This window comes from Grammomys surdaster, unplaced genomic scaffold (genome assembly GCF_004785775.1).
Source record: "Grammomys surdaster isolate TR1022 unplaced genomic scaffold, NIH_TR_1.0 185, whole genome shotgun sequence".
Taxonomy (NCBI): domain Eukaryota; kingdom Metazoa; phylum Chordata; class Mammalia; order Rodentia; family Muridae; genus Grammomys; species Grammomys surdaster.
In genome coordinates this window covers 8,749,500-8,771,180 of record NW_021604630.1, presented here as the reverse complement: position 1 = coordinate 8,771,180, position 21,681 = coordinate 8,749,500, and the positions used below count along the sequence as shown (strand labels likewise).

General features: G+C 36.7%; 1 protein-coding gene and 1 pseudogene across 1 annotated transcript in view; one reads left to right on the top strand and one right to left on the bottom strand.

Annotated features, from left to right (window-relative positions):
* Positions 1–21,681, top strand: part of Nrg1 (neuregulin 1) — a 1,037,838-nt gene that overhangs the window by 287,606 nt on the left and 728,551 nt on the right. The window lies entirely within an intron of this gene.
* Positions 570–1,061, bottom strand: LOC114621896 (annotated as a pseudogene).

The following is a 21,681-nucleotide window of genomic DNA, read 5'->3' as shown; positions in this document are numbered from 1 at the left end:
CATCATCATCACTAGTATGATTTTGGAGACACGGTCTTACCCTGCAACTCAGCCTGCCCTTGAACTTGTCTCAACCTCCCTGGTGCTATGAGTACTGGTGTGTGTCAACATGCTGACTTGCATTGATTATATCTTGATTTTTCATTAACCTCTTAAATATGCATACATTTTGGTCATGTAATAAGAGTATGAACTGTGAATGGTTAAAAAAAAAGGGCCACCATAGTTGATTACTTATATGTAGTAAATAAATAAATTAATAAAGGTTTTTATCTTTTTTTTATACAGTGGTCGGGACATAGGAAATGATCATTGAGTGCCTGTTAATTTAAATTGACGATCATGGAGGGAATGAGTAGAATCTAGTTCTAGGACACACACCACATTTTGCTTCTTAATGGCCTAACTGTACATCCGTGTTAGCCTACACATGCTTATTTGGAGCCTGGAATCTTGGAAAAGGCTTCAATGACCTAATCAACCCATTAATGAATTTCTATGTTATATCCCTTTTTTTTTTTGAACCTAGGGAAAAACTCTGCAGTTGGGTCCTTTATTTCTTTTATACACTAGGCCATGAATTCGTATGGAATGGGCTCCAGCAGCTCGGGCTCTTTCCCATTAGTCCTCACAAAGTGTGCTTCTCTGGGTGGTGCAGGCTGGCGCTTCAGCTGAACCCAGGTGCCCTTCTCTTTGGCTTCCTTTTTCTTCTGATCGTTCTCCTTCGCCCGCTTCAGGAAGCTGTCTCTGCTCATCGAGTGTTTAGTGTGCTCAATCCGCACACTGATCCTCTTGTCCAGAATCTTGCCCTTAACTTTCTTGTTTACAATGTTGCCCATGGCATGCTGGGTGACACTGTAGACTCTTCCGGTTTTGCTGTGGTAACACTTATGGGGCATTCCTTTTTGAACAGTACCCATTTCCTTGATGTCTACAATATCACCCTTCTTATAGATTCGCGTGTATGTGGCCAAAGGAACAACTCCATGTTTCCTAAAAGGCCTAGAGAACATATACCGAGTACCTCTCCTCTTTCCCTTTGTGTTCATCAATTTGGCGAGTTAACTGGAAGATGGCTCATTATATCTCTTTTTTAAGTTTGTAACTTGTTGCGTTCCTATGATCTCTCTCTCTTCTTCTCTCTCTTTCTCTCTCTCTCTCTCTCTCTCTCTCTCTCTCTCTCTCTCTCCCACCCTCCCTGTTCATTAGCACACCTCCCTGAGTGTGAAGGCAGAAAAAGTTAAATCTATGCATTCTTAAATCACACAAATCCCTAAATTTGTGAAAAGCATATTATAGGATCAAAGGTGAGTTTTTAAAAAATATGCATCATATCTGTTTGCACTCATATTTGATTGTCTGGACTTGTTACTAGTCAGTACTTTTTGGAAATGTTCAGCTCTTTCATACATGGCTTGGGCACTGGTGTCAGGGTCTTTCAGCTGTGTGTGGTCATGTCCCTGTGAGCTGATGGCAATAGTGAATAACTATGTTTGAAAACATAGTTCTGTGACAGAGTACTTCACTAGCACATGTAAAGTCTCCCTCTTCCCAATTACTTTGCTTTTAAAAAATTAGCAAACAAGACAAAAACAGAGTGTATCACTAGCCTGGAGCTCACATGATCCAGGCTGATGGCTCCCCAGCCCTGGAATTGCAAGTATATCCCACTGCAATCAGTTACTTTAAGGTAGGTTCTGAGACTTGAACTCAGGTTCTCATGCTGAAAAGACAAAGTCATCTTATTAATCCCCATGGATTCTATTTTGAAGCAGACAAGGTTGGTTGGTCCTCATCCCAGAGAACTGCTCAGCCCTGACATAATAAACCAATGGTTGGGTTGTAACCCAAACTTGTGCTATAAGTGGTATCACCTGAAATAATGTTTGGCTTTTGACTTTACTGTGTGAAAGCTTTGATTCTTAGCCTTTACATGTGGCATACATAACGACTTGGTTTTAGTGCCACAAATAGGGATGCTATTCTATTTTTAAATGACAATTATCAAAACATGTTTTTAAAATGTACCTCTGCATGTACTTAATCAGAGAAATATGTTCTGCTTTCTAAAGTAAGTTCTTGAAAGAAGTAGAGTTGTAATATTGCCTTACCCATGAAGGACACTTGATAGTTCTCAAGGGTGTTCAACTATACTGTTACAGTTTAAATCTGAATGGCTCTGCTAATGTCTCATGTGTTAGAGGCTTGGTCTGCAGATAGTGCTGCTATTTAGAGGCGGTGTGTGTCTAGAACTTGTTAGGTAAGAGATAGTTGAAGAAACTTGAGAATGTCCTTGAGACCTGTATCTTGTCCACTGGTATGTGGCCCCAGATAAAATAGATTTTATGTGCCCCCATGTTCCACCACCTGCCTTACCATGTCCCAGAATGAGAAGGACTAAGAACTATTGACAGAAATATCTGAAACTATGATGTAAAATAACTCCTTCTCTTCTTGATCTGTTTATGACAGGTACCTTGTCACAGTAGTGACAGATGCATTCTTTTCTCTATGTGAACCTTAGAGCATCCTTACACATAAGGAAGTGAAAACATTTTAGAATGGAATAGATTGAGTCTGAGGAGTGTTCAGTGACTGCCAGCTGGCAGGTGGTACAGGCTTTGTCCATACCACTGGGTTGACCTTCCAAGTCCTTCTTCAATAATGCATTAGGATTGCCAGGATACCATTTAAAGATTCAATATTCTTGAAAATAAATCTGTCCCACACTCTCTCTTGTTTGGTTAGCATTTATGTAGGTAAGTACTTCAAAGTTGTTTCCCTTGTTCAGTGTTATGTCTCTGAGTCAGATTTGGTTCTGTTTGGGTAACATCTTTGCTCAAATGTTCAAATGGTGAATTATTTCCTCCTGGTGTAGATCTATAGGCAGGGAAAGTGGCAGAGGGTGACTTTCTGTGCGCACTGGAAACAGATCTTTGGATGAGACAAATGACTGGGAGTGGGCATGGCTGTGAAAATCCTCGTTGAGGTTTTCATGAGAATGTCTCTGCTCAGCACTGCATTCCACACGTACTGGAGATGCTCCGTCAGTGAGATGTTCTTCTTGGAATGCCCTTAGCACTTGTTCTCAGCAAGATTTGCCAGCGCTTCTCTTGCACATCAATCACTTCAACTTAATCTTCTGCAGTCACTGTCCTCTGTGCTGGGATAAGATCGCCATGGTGGCTCCTGTGGGGTTTCAGAAGAAAATGTGCTGTTCAAATGCAAACCCAAAAATCAATTGCTTAATTAATTGCAGATTGTGATAGTTTCAAGCAGATCATGATAAAATGAAGGCAACTGGCTTATTTCAATACCATGTCTAAAAATTATATTATCTGAAAGAGATAATGCTTAAACTAAGACCAACAGGATGGAAGGATGCAGCTAAAAGAACATTCCACACTACAAACCAACCAGAACCAAAACTATGGGCAGGAAAAAAACTCTTTGTTTAATCCCTTCTAGTCAGTAGGATTAGGACACAGCAAAGGAAGGTTGAGGACAAGCTCAAAGGAAATAGGTGGGACCCAGATTGCACCTTGAACTGCTCTACTGTGTCTGGCTTCAAGATCATCGAGAGCAAGGAGAGAAAGTAACTTGAGATCATTTCAGAAAGAAAAAAAAAACAAATAGTCATGTCTGAAAAGAGACAGGCAAGACAAGGTTGGAGGTTACTGAGATAGTTCCAGGATAATTGAAGGAGTATCAAAAGTTTTGTAGCTCAATTGTCTAGTGCTTGCCTAAGAAACATGAGGTGAGGCTCTGGTTTCAATCTCAGTATCACAATGCAGACAGAAAGACAGACAGACACCCACAAGGTTTTTAAATTTTCCTTTTATGTTCCTGAAGCATGTTGCTGAAAATTTTAGTTATATGTTGAGTCTTTATAAATGTGTACATCTTAGAAGGGATATATGGGATTTTGAACTACTGTGATTTTTGTCTCTGAAGATCTAGGAAGATAGATTATATCAAAAACCCTGAGGAGCTCTATTTTGAAGATAAGATACAGAACAAGTAAACTGGTATAATGAAGATGTCAAGGCAACTTGGTGGTGCATGAGGTGAGGCAGAGAGAGATGCCTGTTGGTAGAAATGGATACTAGGAAGCAGGTTCATTGGCAGGACTCATCTCATGATTGTGGCTCTGTTCCAGGAACACCAATGCTTTCTTTCTTGACTACTATGGTCCTATATCACACTCTTTTCCACTCCTCAGGCAGCAACCTAGAGAATCAGTCAGGTTGTCATCCCCAGATGCAAATCCACATGTCTTCCTTCATCTGGCTTTTTGCAAGTGAGTTTAGAGAAATGGTAAAGATGTTTTATTGTGTGCCTATGATAATGAGACAGAATGATGTCTGAAGAGTTCCTGGGGTGTGTTCAGATTTAGGTCTGGGTTGAGATATTAAGGTAAACCATAATCTTCACAATCTTGGAAAATGTGTTAGAGTTTAGTAATTAATATCTCATACTGCTTACTTCCCCTTCTAATCTAATGCTCTAGTTATCATGCAAACTGACAGGCTTCACTCTAATATCTTTGTGTGTGTGTGTGTGTGTGTGTGTGTGTGTGTGTGTGTATATATATATACATATATATATATATATATGTATATAATTATACTTTGCTCTCAGTAATCCAGTTTTTTTAAATTAGTGACAAAGAACTTAGAACTAAGCAGCTGAATCTTAGGTTGAAGTCACAGCTCCCCCAGTCTGATATTACTCAAATGGGGACACATCATTCCATACTTCAGACCCTATTTTATCCATGAAAATCATCCCTATGTGATATCAAATGTTGTCATGGTCTTTTGACTTAAGATGCAGAAGAGGCAAGTGATGAAGGACATTCCACTTTTGCTAGCAGCAATCTATTGGGAGAAAACACAGGTGTGGTGGTTAGAAGAGGAATGGCTCCCATAGACACATGTGTTTGAATACTTGTACCATTGGGAGTGGCCCTATTAGGTGTGGCCATATTGGAGTAGGTGTAGCTTTGCTGGAGGAAGTATGGAGGTGGGCTTTGAGATCTCCTATGCTCAAGCTATACTAGTGTGGACACAATCTCCTGCTGCCTTCAGATCAATATGTAGATGTGTCAACTCCTGTTCCAGCACCATATCTGGCTGGATGCTGCCATGTTTTCTACCATGACTTTAATGGACTAAACCTCTGAAAATATAAGACGGTCTCAATTAAACGTTTCCTTTATAAGTGTTACTATGGTCATGGTGTCTCTTCACAGAAATAAAATCCCAACTAAGACAACAGAGTAACATACAGTTATCTAGAAAAACACCATGAGTCAAATGTGCTCTATGTTTAGACTTGGTGCCTATTTCTTGTCAGCCTTTAAATTTCAGATGTATTGTCTTACTATTTGGTCCAGATCTGTTTACTCTCTAGAGCTTAGTGGGTCAGTTTATGGGTAGCCAGGACAGAGGGTGGCTAGCAGAACTTAGATGGGGGATGAGGTATGAAATGTAGGCTCTGGTGGTATAGAAATTGTAGAAGCAGCAGCTTCAGTGGTAAAATCCAAGGGCTGTTTGAAGGATGAGAGGGAAGTTAAAGGCAAAACAGATGGGTATGCCTCTGAGTTGCTGGACAGAGACTGCCATAGGATGACTCAGAAAAGTCTGCAAAGCTTTTGAAATGTTCTTTTCTTGGTTTGGAATACGGGTGACTAGGACAAAGTAGGATTGCTATTCAAGAGGTGCATTTTATATAAGAAGACAAGGACAAAGAACCACATTCCAAATTCCATCAGTCACCATGTAGATCTCTATTTTCCCCTCACCCCTCACCCCGGAATTATTATCCCTTCAGAGAGGAAAACACATGTCTGTGAAACTCATCTGTGTGCTCCTTCATCCTATCTGCTAGAAGGATGCCAATGTTGGCAATCCCTTTTCATTCTTCTATGCGTTAAACCTCACACATGATATGATGCTGTTAGTTTTGCTTTTTGTATACATGTAGTAGGTATATGTGTATAAGTAATATGCAATATGCATTCCTGGTTGCTAATGTGCATGCACTCTTGCCACGGCACACGTATAAAGGACAGAGGACAACACCTTGTGGTGTTTCTTGCCTTTCATCTTGTTTGAGGATCTGCTTATTGCTTGCTGCTATGTATAGGCTAGGTAGTCCACATGCTTCCAGTGACTCTCTTGTCTCTGTCTCCTCTCTTTACCGTGGGAACACACTGGGACTGTGAATGTGAGCTACCTTGTCCAGCTTTCACTTGGTCTTTGGGAACTCAAACTCCCACTTGTGCAGCAAGCACTGTGCTCGTCGAGGCACCTCCCTATCCTTCCCTATTTTTCCTTTAAATAATAATTCTGGCTTTTGTCTCCATCATTAAAATTCTCCGTTTTGCTGTTGTATTGCTTTGGTAATAGTCACATCTAGCTACTGTTTATCGAGCACTTTAATGTCAGTTTTCATAAGTAACTTGATCCCAACTTAACATGTAGTTTAATACAGACCCTTTGTAAATGAGAAGTAGGCTTCTTTAGTGGAAGGATTAGCACTGATGATTAAAGAGGTTATAGCGCTTTCTCATTTTCCGTGGCTAGAATGGAGTAGCTTGCTCATGGCTTCCTAGATTTGTTAACTCCAGAGGCCTGTGTGAACCTCTCATAGGGAAAGCAATCCCCATTGCTCAGGTTCAGCACAGCCAACTTCTTTTATTTTGTCTTTACGAGTGTGTGTGAGCTCTCTGCCCTTACTGAATTTTATTTTCTAATAGATAGGCAAAAAGCAAAAGGCATTAATTAATCATACCACATACTAATTATAATTCTATTTTTAAATCATCTATTTACATTCTAAGTGTTGCTCCCACTTTCCATTCCCCTCTCCAACACCAAAGCCTGATACTATTATTAAATATATTTCTTTACAAATACCTTCTTGTGGTCCATAAAGAGAAAAAGAAGGCAAGATGGGTGCCTGAAATCCTTAGCATTTTAAAACTTGGTCCTTGGAAAATTTTATAGAGTATATTTGGACCGTAATTACCATTGTCCAGACCCCACCCAACTTTATGTCCTTCCTGTTTCACTTAATGTCATCAAGTCTACTTTGTACTGCCCACATAGTCTTGTTTGTGTGACATCAAACACGCTGTGGCTGACCTACCAGAGTTTATACCCTTACAGGAAGCTAACTCCAGCTGGATATTTTTTCTACCTGAAGGGGACCCTTGATTCAAAGGGACCTGTTTCCTAGGGAGTTCACTCATGCACTGATATATTTCTATAGTGAACTCTTGAACGGTCCTTATGGCTATAAATAATACACCCATAACATCTTTTGGTAATCATTTTCTGCACTAGTATGCCATGTATTCTCTTTGTTTGCATAAGTTTTATTCTTCAAAATCCTTGGCAGCTTCTTGAATTCACACTAAGAATACTTAATCTCCGAAATAAAGAAAATTTCTAAACAATCCTTTGGGGCTGCCTGTTGCCTATTTCAAGGATGAAGACAACATAGATGCTATGCTTTGGAGCTCCTGGGTACGTCAGCCCACATGAGATATCACAACTGAGCTATAGTTTGACTTTCAATACATCCTAGATAAACTAAGGGTGCAGTGTGGGTAGAGTGGTAAACTTTGGGGGTTTTTATTGTTGCTTGCTTTATTTTTCTGCCAATGGTGACTGGTGACTTTTTTTAAAAAGTGAAAGTATTTATTTTTATTTTTATTTTTTTAGTTTTGGGATTATGATACACTTACGACATTTCTCCCTACACTTTCCTCCTCCTACAACCTACCAGGTATTCATACTCCACTTCAAATTCATGGCCTCTTTTTTCACTTATCATTATTATATGCATTTATGTATATGAATATATAATATATATATATATTTGGGAATATATATGTATATATTCCCAAATGTAAATTGTTCCATCTCTATAATGTTACTTAAATGCATTTTTCAGGGATGAGTACTTGGCACTGGAAACTTTGAGACTGTGAGATAAAAAGGGACTTTAAGGGACCTGTAGTCATGGATATATGTTTATAAAAGTAGTAGCAGTAAATTCAATGACTTATTCAGAAGAAAAATGGTCTGTGCTATCTAGAGATTTATTCTTTTATCGTGTAATGTGATTTTTCAGCATCTTGATACATTTATCATTGTTTATGTGATCAAGTGTTAAGATGACTGAATATTGCATTTTCAGTGTGTGAACAACATCTAAGGGCTTTGGTTCTTTGCTCAGTTTGTTTGCCTAAAACCTGGAAGAATTCTTGTGGATAGAATGTTAGTGTAATTAAATGTATTAAGTTGTCTGTCTGATACTTTCTTTGGGGTATTATTTTATACCTTTATAACATCATCATGGGCATTATTAAAATTTATCACAATTCATAGCTATTTTTATACTAATCATTGATTACTTTAATAGACTCTAAATTTCAAATCATTAATTTTATGTCAAATGTTCCTTTTACGAAATATCTTAAACTCACTCAGATATTGGAAGTATGGGATATTTTAAATCATTGCACTATCTGTCATTCATCTTGGGGCTAGTAATTCAGAAACTCTGTTTTTAGTTAATTTTAATTAAAAACATTTCTACTCAAAATACTACTTAATGCCAGATAATTGCTAACATTGAGTATAGTTATTTTTGCTAAGGGTAAAAGAGCTAAAACTATAAATTATGATGGCAGACACATGGTTCACGGATGAAACTATATAAAATATTGTTTCTGTCTTTATGTCAGTTCTGATTCATTCATCTCTATCGTAATTCCCTGGGGAACCTTTGTGTAAGTTATAGTTTTTAAAACATCCCTTATCGCACTGAGCTTTGGCAGCTCACTGCTTGCTTACTGACCGGATTACTGCTCTGAAACAAGGAATAGAAAGAAACAGAGTTATGTGTGAGCTGCACTTTGGATAGTCAGTGTCAATACAGTTTCAGAGAACCTAAATACTTAATAGCCATGAGCCAATCTGGCTTGAAATGGATAGCTCACAATTTTACAACTGCAATATTGCAGGGCAGGTATAAAAAGTGCACAGCACTCAGTTTTATAAATACATGCTCACTTTATATGCTCTGCAGCCTTGTAGATTCACGACGTACAAGGGCTGTTTGTATGAGATGGAATCAATAGAGGATCTTTTGCTACCGAGCAGGTTATTAGAAATGACAGCTTTTCCAGTATCCCTGTTTTCAAAATATATTTTATTCACAATGTTTCTAATATTTCATGTCTTTTATCATGCCTCAGTATCCATTTCCTTTACAAAATAATAGTTATCCCAGGAACATGTTAAATTGTGAAGATGTTATTTATTTATTCATTTATTTATTTATTTTTTACACTCCAGATTTTATTCCCTGCCCCCCCCCAGTCTACCCTCTGAGTATTCCACATTCCACACCTCCTCCATACCCCTCTGTCTTCACAAAGATGTCCCCACAAGCTGCTGACCCCTGTGTTTGAATTATGGAAAGCCTGAAAGAAGCTGAGGAGGAGGGTGACCCTGCAGGAGGACCAGAAGTCTCAATTAATCTGGACCCCCGAGATCTCTCAAACACTGGACCCTCAAAAAGGCAGCATGCACCAGGTGATAGGATGCCCCCAACACATGTACAGCAGAGGACTGGTTTAATCAAATTATAAAGATGATTTTTAAATAAACATTTTGTAAATAAATGGGTTTCTTTACCAAGCTTCGTTTTCACTTAATTCCAGAACATTTCTGGAAGTGACCAGGGAGACAGGAATATGCTGCCTCTTCATTCTCTTCTATTAGCTTTGTCATCCCTCAAGCAGACAATGTAAAAGGAGATAGGAAACTAAAATAGACTAGCCATTTCAATTCAAAGAATATTTTCATTAAAAATTGCATAAGAAGTCCAGTTAATTTTAGTTGGTTTGGTTTTCTTCCCTCTAAATATTTGTTATATTGTGTGAAGGGCAAAGCTCTTTGGTCATAGTTTCTCTATTCCCCTCTCTTATTCAACCAAATAAAATAAATAAAAAAAAATGTCCTTTTATTTTAATTGTAAATTTTACATTTAATTCTAAATGTATCAAAATATTGGTACAAGATACATTAATTATCTTTAGGAGAGATTTTTATGTGTGGTTGATTGTGTGCATTATGATAGTTTTAATTTACATATTTATTTATAGGAACTCTTGGTCCAAATAGATTTTGAGGAAGGAGCTTTAAGTTTGATAGGTTCCACGCTTATCCAGTTAACAATATCAAACTATTTTAAAGGAGCCAAGAACAACTCAGAGCTAACCGGACCCAACACCTGTGTTCACAGTGCTATGAGCACAACATACAGTGATGTATAATGGTAAATGCCCCATTGCACAAGCACCCTGGTGCTTACTTCCATAAATAAGAGTGTTCTTGCTTTCAAAGAGCATGGTGCATGTAGATGAAACTAGATAAATAAAGGAATCCATGAAATATAAGGGAAATATGGTGGTGCATTTCTCTAAGTGGCACTGCACAAATCATAGGATAGAAACAACAAAGAATCAAATTTAATTTGAAACATCTGTTTTGTGGGTCCCTATAAGATCCACAAATAAGAGCATATGGTTACATAGAAGCATACTTATTGTTACATATTTTTACATAAGTCCAATGTAAAATGTCAAATGGACAAAACTATTTTTTGTGCTTACTTAGTTTTCATTTGCATTAGCTAGATCTTAATGAAAGGTAAAGATATATTTTTTTCTGTATTCCATAAAGGTTAAGAGGAAGGATCACTATCCACTATTTTGACAAAGCCCATGTTACACTTACTCTAAAAGCTAGATAAAGATAAATCACAAACAATTTTAGACTAGTGTTCATATTAAACATAGATACAAAAATTCACAGAAAATATCTGTTAACTGATTGCAAGAACACATTGAAAAGATCATTCACCATGAAAAACTTCACTTCACTGCAGATATGTTGGATTAGCTCAACATATGCAAATCAGTAAATATTATGGTCAAAATATATTAATGGAGTCAAAGACAGAAATTGCATGCTCACTTCAATAGATGGATAAAAGAAATCCTTAAAAATTACAATATCATTTCATAATAAAAATCACAAAAGGACTGTGGATAGAGGAGAAATACTTAAACATAATAAATACTATGTTTTACAAATATGCATACAACATTGTGTTAAATGCAGGAAAACTAAAAGAATTTCTACTAAGACCAAGAATAAGACTAGGGTGTTCATTCTCTTCATTCCTAGTCACTGTGATGCTTAAAGCCTTATGTAAAACAGTAAGACAGTAGAAGAAAATATAAGTGATGCTATAGAAGAGAAAGAAAGCATCCTTATTTACACCTGAGAAAATTCAGGCTGTAAATGACCCTGAAGATTCCAGTAGAACACGTAGTTCTGATGGACACCTTAAGCAGAGTGGCAGTTTACAATATGAATGTATACAACAAAGCAGTAGCCTTTCTATGTAAAAAATAAACATACTGAGGAAGAAAACAGAGAAATAATCCCAGACACAATAGTCTCCAAAACAAACAAACAAACAAACAAACAAAATAAATGATTTGGAATAAACCTCAGCAAAGAAGCAAAATTCTTTACAGTGAAAATGTTGAATAACAAACAAATAAATTGTAGAAAGCAGTAGGAAATTAGAAGGCTCACATGCTATTGTTTGGAATAACTAATATTCTGAAGATGGCTGTACTACAGTTTGAATGCAGGGCCTATTAAAATTCCAGTGCCATTATTCAAAGAAATAGAACATTGAACTTTCAAATTCAATGGAAGTTTAATTTCATGGAACCAGAAAGACCAATGATAGAAAAAACAGCCCTAAACAAAATGAATAATGTTGGACTACCACCAGTTTGATATCAAATTATACTACAGAGCCATAATAACACAACTGCCTGGTGGTGGCGTAAACAGACAGTGGCTCAATGGAGTACAAGACACAGGCACAGTCATGTGAGGTTGCAGTTACCTGTTTTATTTACAAAAATGTCAATAGTACACATCAGAGAAAAGAGAGTATCTTCAACAAATGGAGTCAGACAAATTGGATATCTGTACATAGTAGAGACTCTTGTCTCTCTCTTTGCACAAATACGAACTCCAAATGGATCAAGGACCTTAATATAAGACCTGAAATACTGTCAGAGGAAAGTATAGGGGAAAACTTCAAAATGCAGGCCCAGGGAAGGACTTTCTGAACAGGACTCTGGTCACCTTAGGAAATAATATCAGCAATCAATAAAGAGACTGTGTGGAACTTGAAAACCTTCTGTACAACCATGGAAACAATTGAATGAATAGATAATCTAAAGGATGATGGGAAATCTTTTTATGTATATATGACAAAAGATTACTATGTGTAATATTCATTCAACTCAAAAAGTAAACAACCCAATCAATAAATGGGCTAATGACACATCATAAAAGATGAAATGGCCCACAAACCCATAGGATACAGTCAGCATCACTAACTGTCAGAAAAATGCTAATCACAACCACACTATGATCTCATCTCACGCTAGTCAGACAGGAAACAGCAAATGCTGGTGAGAGTGAAGAAACTGTCACTCTCATACAAATTGCCGAGGGACTTACATCTTGGGCTAGCCAATATGAAAGCCAATATGGAGATGTCTCAAAAAACTAAAGACATGCCTATTGTATGGCTCAAGTATACCACTATTAGTTATTTACTCCCAAATCAAAGATAATGTATCATGGAGATAATTGTGTATAGATGGTCATTGTAGGACTACTCACAACAGCAAAAGTTATGGGGGAAGGGAAGGGGACTTGGAGGAAGGGAAAGGGACATGGGGGAAGGGGAAGGAGTATTGGGGAAGGAAGGGGATATGGGGGAAGGGGTCATGGGGGAAAGAAACATAGGGGGTGTGCTTAATGTACAAGATACACTTAGAGGAAACCAGAAAATAAAAACAAACCCAGAAAACTGTTTTAGAGAGGGAATTAGAACATAAATAAAACATTGCAGAAATTGTTAGAATCTTTAACAATGACTAATATATGCAAAGGTAATAACACTTGTTAATTTTTCTAGACATCAAAAGAACATCTTAACAATCAAATGCTTGAGCACCATTGTGGGGGTGAAATTGACTTTCATAAATGAGAAATGGATCCAACTTGATGAACTATTTTAATTTTATTTTTGCTTAGTATAGATTAGTTTTTCCTGATAACAGTGATGATATTTCAAATTACTGTCAGTTGATTGTAATTATATTGTGCTTCTCCTTAAACAAATATAATACATTTACATGGTCTAATAAGTGATGACAATGATTTGGTTTCAAATGTTTTCATTACAGAAGAATATGATAGATCTTTTAGAGCTATAAATCTTTCATTATTGATGCATTATACTATCTTATTCAATGTTGTCCAAATCCCAAACACCTGGAATTATCTGGAATTGTTATGCTGTCATGAATTGAGATGTGGCTATGTTATAACTGTCTTTTATGTCTCCTGAGTAACCCCAATTGGTTATCAAGACTTGCCTCCTTGGAAGTTTACCATTACCATGAAATGATCCCAGATGCCAGATCGGAAAAGAGAATCTTGAGTTCAAACCCAGACTCTACTACTCACTGCATTTGTGATCTCAAGCAGATACTTTGCTGGTTTCTCCTCTGCAGAAAAATGAACCTTATATTATAGATCTCATTTATGAGAATATTATCAAATAATATAGATAAAAATGAGCTCCAAATCAATACCTGGAAACTTAAAAGTTATCTACCTGGACACATGTAAACTAAAATTCTCAAAATTATTCTTCTCATCCTATTTCAAAATCTCCATCAATTTCTCTTACATAGTAGCAGTAGATGACATGTTGGTTTAGATAAATGATAGGAAATCCAATGATACAGAATTTTTCTTGTACAAAATCATCACATGTAGTACCTCCCCATTGAGGCGTACAATGTTTCCTAACTATCCATTACTAAATAGTGGATTTCTATCACTTATGAAATATATCAGTTGTAAAAATATGGAGATATACCTAATTTAAGTGTGACTCTCATATTTCATGGAAGTCATTAGAATATGTTGGGTAACATATTAAATCTATCCAGCTTACAATGCCTGTCAATGGAACAACTTGGTGAGCAGCTGGGCTCTGGACTCCACTGTCTCAGTGATTAGTGCCAGTTTATTGAAGTATTCCAGCTGACTTAAAGCCAGCCTAGAAGACCCCCAAGAGTTCTTTGTCATGATAAAACACAGGCAGCATGGTTAGAATATCAAGAGATAACAATTGTTTACATATATTCACTTATAAATGCACACACGCACAGCACAACTCGTGATTACTTTTGGAAACAGAAGACAATGCCAGATAAGACTCTGCCATCATATCCAGGCCTTTCTTGTGACCTCTATTTGGGTCATCTGTCTGAGCGCTGCAGAATTTAGAGGTAATTGTACCAAATAAAAGAACCTCTCTGAAATCTAAAATATAACATCGATCATTAGTTTATTTCACATGCTGTGAAAACTATATTTGGCATCATCAACAGCTGCTTGCATGAAATGTTCGGCACTAAAATATGATTGGTGAACACTCAGGATTTTATTTTGTGATATTACTTGCAATTATGGGGATGTTGACAGATCAGTTTCTATCTCATCTAGCCTCCAAGAAATAAACTGGTCTGTAATAGTCATGTTCCCTCTCTGTGAAAATTTGTTAATTTTCTTGATATTTTTCAATTGTTTTATTGTATCAAGGAACATAATTTTCTCTTTTAGTTGATTTTGCCCCAAGTGCAAATTGGTATCATTGGCCAGATCCTAAGTTATTCAAATAGTGGTCATATTTTAGGATATTTCTACTAAACTGTTGTCCCTGGAAGTTTATTGTTTTGAGAAAATGTTGTAATAGCTTCTTGTCTCTGGCAAAATAAGGATAGGAGTTTATTACCACAATTATTACCTATGGGATGTTGTTGTTTGGTTATTGTGATGGCTATGGTTGTCAGTGAGCAAGGCAATAGAGTAAGCTCTGATGGCTGCAGGAAGCATAAATGAACCTGGTAAGGCATGAGTAGGGTGAGACATGAGTAGGGTAGCAGCTAAATATGTTCCCAAGGAGAAGGGACAGAAAGTGGAGAAGGAACACACAACACTGCTCCTAAGGCTCAGGGATTATTACAGAAGAGAGACATAAGGATTTAAAGAGCCAGAGGATCAGAGACTTTGCTGTGATATTATCAGAGAAACGCCAGAAGCTGCCCATTATTCTCACCGACATGCCTGCCTTAACATGTTTTTTTTTTTTTTTTACAATATGTGTTCGTACTTGCATAAATGTTTGTGTATAAGTTTTTAGATTGTATTAATGAGAAAGACTGCTCTGTAATTCTTCATAATTTTGGGGCATTTTATTATATGTACATGAAGGTCTGTACTAATTTCCCTTTTTCTTTCCTTTTTTTTTTTAAAGAGCTTTATTACTATAATTTCTTCCTTAAACCTTTAAAAGAATACACAGAGAATTCACCTTAGCCTAAACTTCCATTCTGAAAGTAGCTTTAATACCTGGTCTCGATCATGAAAAGATTTAGAATTCTTTAGATTTTACATCCAACTCCTGTTTGTTTTTAAGTTGCAGTCTTTTGAGAAATTGTTTGGCTATTTCTCTTAAGTTTATTTATTTAGAATTCCATTTCTTATCTACTGGATATGTTCAGGATATCCACTCATGTTGCTTTTCCGTTCCCATCTGATAGTCAGAATGTGACTTATATTGTTTTCATAATCTGACTTGCCTACTTATACTAGTGTTTGCAACTATATGATTCTTTTCAAGACCACTGGACACTAGAGGTTTTACTTGAGAGCAAAGATGTCCTGTTGGGACATTGTTTCCCCCACTGTATGGTGACTTTGCTTAAATCACTCTCATGTATGCATAAGTTTTGGGAGCTTCTATAGAAGTACATTTCCATACGACTTGTCAAAAAGCCATTTGTGTTCATTGTCCCTCCCCAAATCCCTTCTTTTACCTTGTACTCCGACCCTTCTCATCTTAGTTTCCCCTTTATTTTCCTTCATGGATACCTCTGATGGTTTAAATGAGAAATGTCCCACATATGTTATGATATTTGAACACTTGTTCCCTACTTGGTGACCCTTGTTTGAAGAGGTTTGGGATGTGTGGACTTGTTGGAGAAAACATGTCTTTGGGAATGGGCTTAGAGAGTTTAAGGCTTTGTTCTACACGTTTGTTCTTTCTGCTTCATGCTTGAGTAAAAGGCTATGAACTCTCAGAATCCTGATCTCCTTGCTGAGTCTGCTGTTTCCCCTCTTCTTCTAATTCTTCCCTCCCATGATGGACTATCAGCCCTTTTTAACCAGGAGTTCAAGTAAACCCTTCACTTTATAAGTTGCCTTGGTCAACGTGTTTTATCACAGCAACAGAAATGTGACTATATAAATACCCAAACTCTATTTTTCTCTTTCAGCTCCACAGTATGGGTGGCAGCTCTGAGCCACCATTTCCTCTTCAAGCTCTCTGCCACCAACTGGCTATGGATAGGTAACAGCCCTCCCATGAAATGTGTCTTCTCTCTAGATCTCGATGTGCTCCGTCAAATTGCTGCTGCCTAAATCATTCTCCAATGCACTTAGACAACATTTCCTTTCTGAATTTATAGTTGTTGTTCTTGTATTAATACGCTATAAGCTACTTTGTGAAAGCTGGAGGCAGAAATCCTTTCACTAAAGGATATTAAACATAGTAATGATATGATCTGATTTGCATTTTAGAAAGATTTCCCTGAACATCAATATTCTCTTCTGCACAATGAAAGACTGAGGTAGAAACCATTCTCTAAGGCCCATTCATCTTCAATATTCTGAAACTCATGGGAGCATTAACAGTATGTCACACTACCATTTCAAGCTGTATAAACCCACTGGCTTTCTGAGTATTAATCACGTAAAGCTACAATACACTAGAACTAGAGGAAAATGGCCAAGAAAACTATTCTTGTCCCTGGTGTCTTCTTTATGTTAATTCTGGGACTTCTATGGGCATCATTTCTTTCCCAAGCTTGGTCTTCAGGAACTAGGCTTATATCACCCATATTCCAAACACTCTCTCCTTTTGGAGCTGTAATTCCACTTCATACCTTCTTCTACAATTATATTATAGAATTAGATTCTATCCTCTAGCCTGCTTTTTGATGCTCTACATGTTCAAAATTCTAAGTTACTACTAAGTGTTATTACTTTAAGTGAGTTATCTCTAAATGATAAAATTCCTACTTAAAGGTGAGTTTGTGTATGAGTGTGTAATAATAATAACTAAAGAAGAGGTCCTGAATTTGGAAAAGGGAAAAGGAGACACAGAAGGAGTCAGGAAGGGGTTAGGAGTGACAGAGACGCAGTGCTCGTGAATCAAGAGCTAAAAAATTAAATAAAAAAATACACTATGCAAGTAGGGTGTGCACTTCTAGAGTTAATGGAATTTGGTTGTATATAAGGAAAAATGCATTTAGGGTTTAATAGAGATCTCTGTATAGGAAGCCATTTGTGGCAATTGTTAAAGAATTGTTGACTAATGTAAATATTTAACTTTGATTCTGAGCTTGAAATAAGCAAAGGTAGATTGTAGGCGACTGGGGTCCTTGAGAGGTGAACAAAAGAAGAAGCCACACACCAGAAGTCTATTGTATTCATTAGTTAAGATAGAATTAAGATTTGTCTTAATTTCAAGGGCTGTCTTTTCTATTGGGAAGTTTTTATTCATTCTAATATAATAGCATTTATTATACAGGATACACCTAATAGAAAACCAAGAAAATTATTCATGGTTTCAACTGTAAGTAAATGGCTAGGAAATTTTTAAATTTATTTTGTCTTCATGTTTTCTATATGGCTAGATCTTATCCACAGATTTTTTAAACACAGTCTTTAAAATGTTTACATAAAGTACATACATTTTGTCCTATTTGTTTTCAGAGTAAGCATCATGTCCATAGAGAGTATATGTGTGTGTGTGTGTGTGTGTGTGTGTATATATATATATATGTGTGTATATATATATATATATATATATATATATATATATATATTCCATTTTTAATGGTACTTATTCTTTAAAGTATTTATTTAACTGACTCCTATGGTAAGATTTATTTTGAATTATAAATAATATTCTGAGCAGAATATATTTTCAATGAAAATTGCTATAAATTGCTGAAAGAAGACATTTAACTTCCTGTTACCTCATCACTGCCTTTGATAATACACTTAATTTTTTTTCTTTGGTACCTTTCATCCTTTTCTTTTTTATTTCCAAAGTCTAGTAGACATGCATCCTATTAAACATTCATCATCCCTTCACCATTCACCCTTGTTGATCTTACTATTTATTGGCTTGACAAGTCTTGTAAAATAGTCATCTTCTAAGATGCACAACTCTTTTGACCTGACTATAAATAACCATTGTTTACATCATTCCTGCAAAGCATCCCTCTAGGATCAGTGCTTCTCATGTTCTGGAGTCACGATGGGTTCAATGTTCTGTTGTGAATGGATGAATTGCTCTCCAAGTCACTAAGATGGATGTGTAGACACAGAAATGAATTAGTGAGTTCAAATGAAGGTTTCTGGCCAGTCGCTGCCTGTAATCAAGACTCTTTTGAATATGACTAGTGATGTAAAGTTTCTAGCTAATATCACAATAAAAGAGCATCATTGCCACTCAAAGGGTGGCTACAGTTATGTTGTGAATGAATGAGAAAACAAGCAAAGAGTAGATTTTTTTATTTGTTGAGTGAAAGTTTAAAAGATAATTTAAGGTGGCATTAGAAAAGCTTCTCTGATTTTAATACCTATGTACCATAAATGGGCCCAGCAAATGTAGGAAGTGTTGTCTTTCTAGAGGCAAGGAGACAATTTGATATTAACTAGAATTCTGGGTACAATATGTTCATTTGACAGAACGATTCCCATGCTTCTAAATCTCCACGGCTTTTTCCTTTTTCCACCTTTGTTGACTACTTTTGGTAATTGTATTGCTGTCTCTTTCTAAACCGCTTTATCATCAAGTTTCAAACAGCCTTAGCATCTGGACATAGTGGATGTTAGTTAAACTGTTAATATCATTTTGACATTTTAAAGCAGAACAACTTAGAATTTGGTAATCTGTTTTGGAGCCAACTTTCTTTGTGAGCTCTTACAGTTACTTCAACTCTTCTGAAGTGTATGTTTTCTTGAGAGAAAAGTAAGGATACTGGGCTTTTTTCTCGGATGTCTCTCTGGTTAACTTTATAGAATTTCAAAATGAAGCAAGAGTCATTTGTGGCAATTGTGCTTTTCCAAATGCTCTTCTGTTTGGATGCCCTATCTGAATATTAGATTGCTTCTCCAGATGTTATAGGCTCATGTTTCCTTCTGGTAAATTTGATTGTTGATCCCTCCCTATGTTCCTCGGGATTTCTATTATCTCTCTGACTTAGGTAAAGCTTTTTATAAATGTTCCATATTTTAGAGTTTGGATTCAGTTCAGATAGATGATATTTCCAAAGGACTTTTGCTCATTCAGTTCTTCCCTTGAGAATGTTGAAAACAGTTATCTTTTCCTCCTGTTTTTGTAGGGTGAGGGTGCCATTGTTTTTTCTCTCTTAATGTATTGGGGATATTGACCTTTTCCCTAAACCTTAGGTCAAAGGAGAAGTGGTGGTTGTTTTCAATTGGATGATTGCTTCCATATGCTTTGCTTCTGGTGGGATCTTGTTAAAGGAAGAGTGACTCTACCTAATACTACTAAGGTCATTTTAGAAAATGGTCTATAAAACATGTTATGGATGCATAGGCTTTGATGGCAGATAGATCATGATTTGAGTTTTAGTTCAATAATTACTCTTTGTATGACCTCAGGCAAACTGTTTAATATACTAGGTTACCAGTATTCTAATTTATGAAAGTATTGTGATGAGTACTAATCATATAGCAGAGAAATGCCTTCCTAACTGTGGAATTAATATAACTTATAAGTTCCCCAAGGTGTTTAGCCTAGTATCTGAGACATACAATTTTTAAAAAAATTCTTATAGGTTATTTTATTTATTTGCATTTTAAATGTTATCCCCCTTCCCAGTTTCCCCTTTGAAAACTACCTACCCGGCCCCCTCCCCCCTGCTTCTATGAGGGTGCTCCCCTACCTATCCATCCACTCCCAACTCACCGCCCTAGCATTCCCCTATGTTGGGGCATCAAGCCTTCACAGGACCAAGGGCCTTCCCTCCCATTGATGCCAGATAAGGCCATCCTCTACTACATATGCAGCTGGAGCCACGGGTCCTTCCATGTGTATTCTTTGGTTAATAAATATTATCTGAAAAAGTAAAGACTTTTAAAAAAGAATGTAATACTGGGACTTCCTTTGAAAGATTAAACCTCTTGTCTGTTTAAGGTTTATTGCTGCTTTATTTAAAATACTTTTGTATTTTGAAATTAAGTTATAAACATACCATTATCCCCTTCCCTTTTCTCTCTCCAATACCTCCCTGTATAATCCCTTGCTCTCTTTCAGATTTATAAACACACACACACACAAATACATTTATTTGTAAATATATAAATATAGCCTGCTCCTCTTGTGTAATATTACTTGTATGTATTTGAGTGTGTAATAGTGGGATGCATATTTTGGTGGTAACCAATTAGCTGTCTAACTGGACCTAAGGCTGACTCAACAATAGAGAAATCGTGACTAGCACTGTAAATCTATGGGGCTTGCAAGGCCATAGATCTTGGAGGAGAATCTACTACCACCACCTTATTAAGCCAGCACAATTCCTAACTGCATTTTAACTTTTCAGAATTTTAAAGGATTTACTATAGAAAGTCACGGCTGGAGGTGTGGTGGGCTCTGCCCTCTTCCTTGGATTCCAGGGACTGCTCTAACAGTTGAATGTGAAGGTGACCTTACTGCTGCTACCATTGGCTCAGTTGCTCTTACTTTGTTTGTAATTTTGATTTTCATTTCTTTTCTTTTTGTATTGGAGAGGGAGGAGAGCATGAAGTCGAGTGGGTCTGCAGGTGGAAAAGATATGGAAAGTATTTACAGAGAGGAAAAATAGATATAATCTGTTGTATATATTTTGTAATAAAAAGAAAAGACTTAGGTTCTCACCATAATTAATTAATTGCCTTCTATGAGTCTGTACATTAATTGTGCCATGTAACACAGCACCACCGAAAAGAAGGCACAGAAATCCAGGAGGCAGTCACCATTTCTGTTCTATCTAGAGGAGCAGCACCTGTCAATTCATTAGTTAGTCACAGCACATATACCTGCTGCTCAGTGTGCAGTGGACCTGAGCAGAAGCTTGGGTTTGAAATCCTGTGCCTCTACTTTCCCCACTGTTCTTGGATACCTTAAGGAAATATTTAGGGTGTCCATTTTCTGTTTATGGAAGTTTATTTTTACAATGTGTGCAGCCAGTGTGGTTCCTGGGCTTCTGGTCAATTATAACTTGTGACTAGTGCTGTATCATTTTTATTACAAATAGTTTTGACCTTAGATCATCTTAGTATTCCTCATATCACATATATTACATGAAAAAAAATGTAGAAATCGCATCCAAAGTCTGAA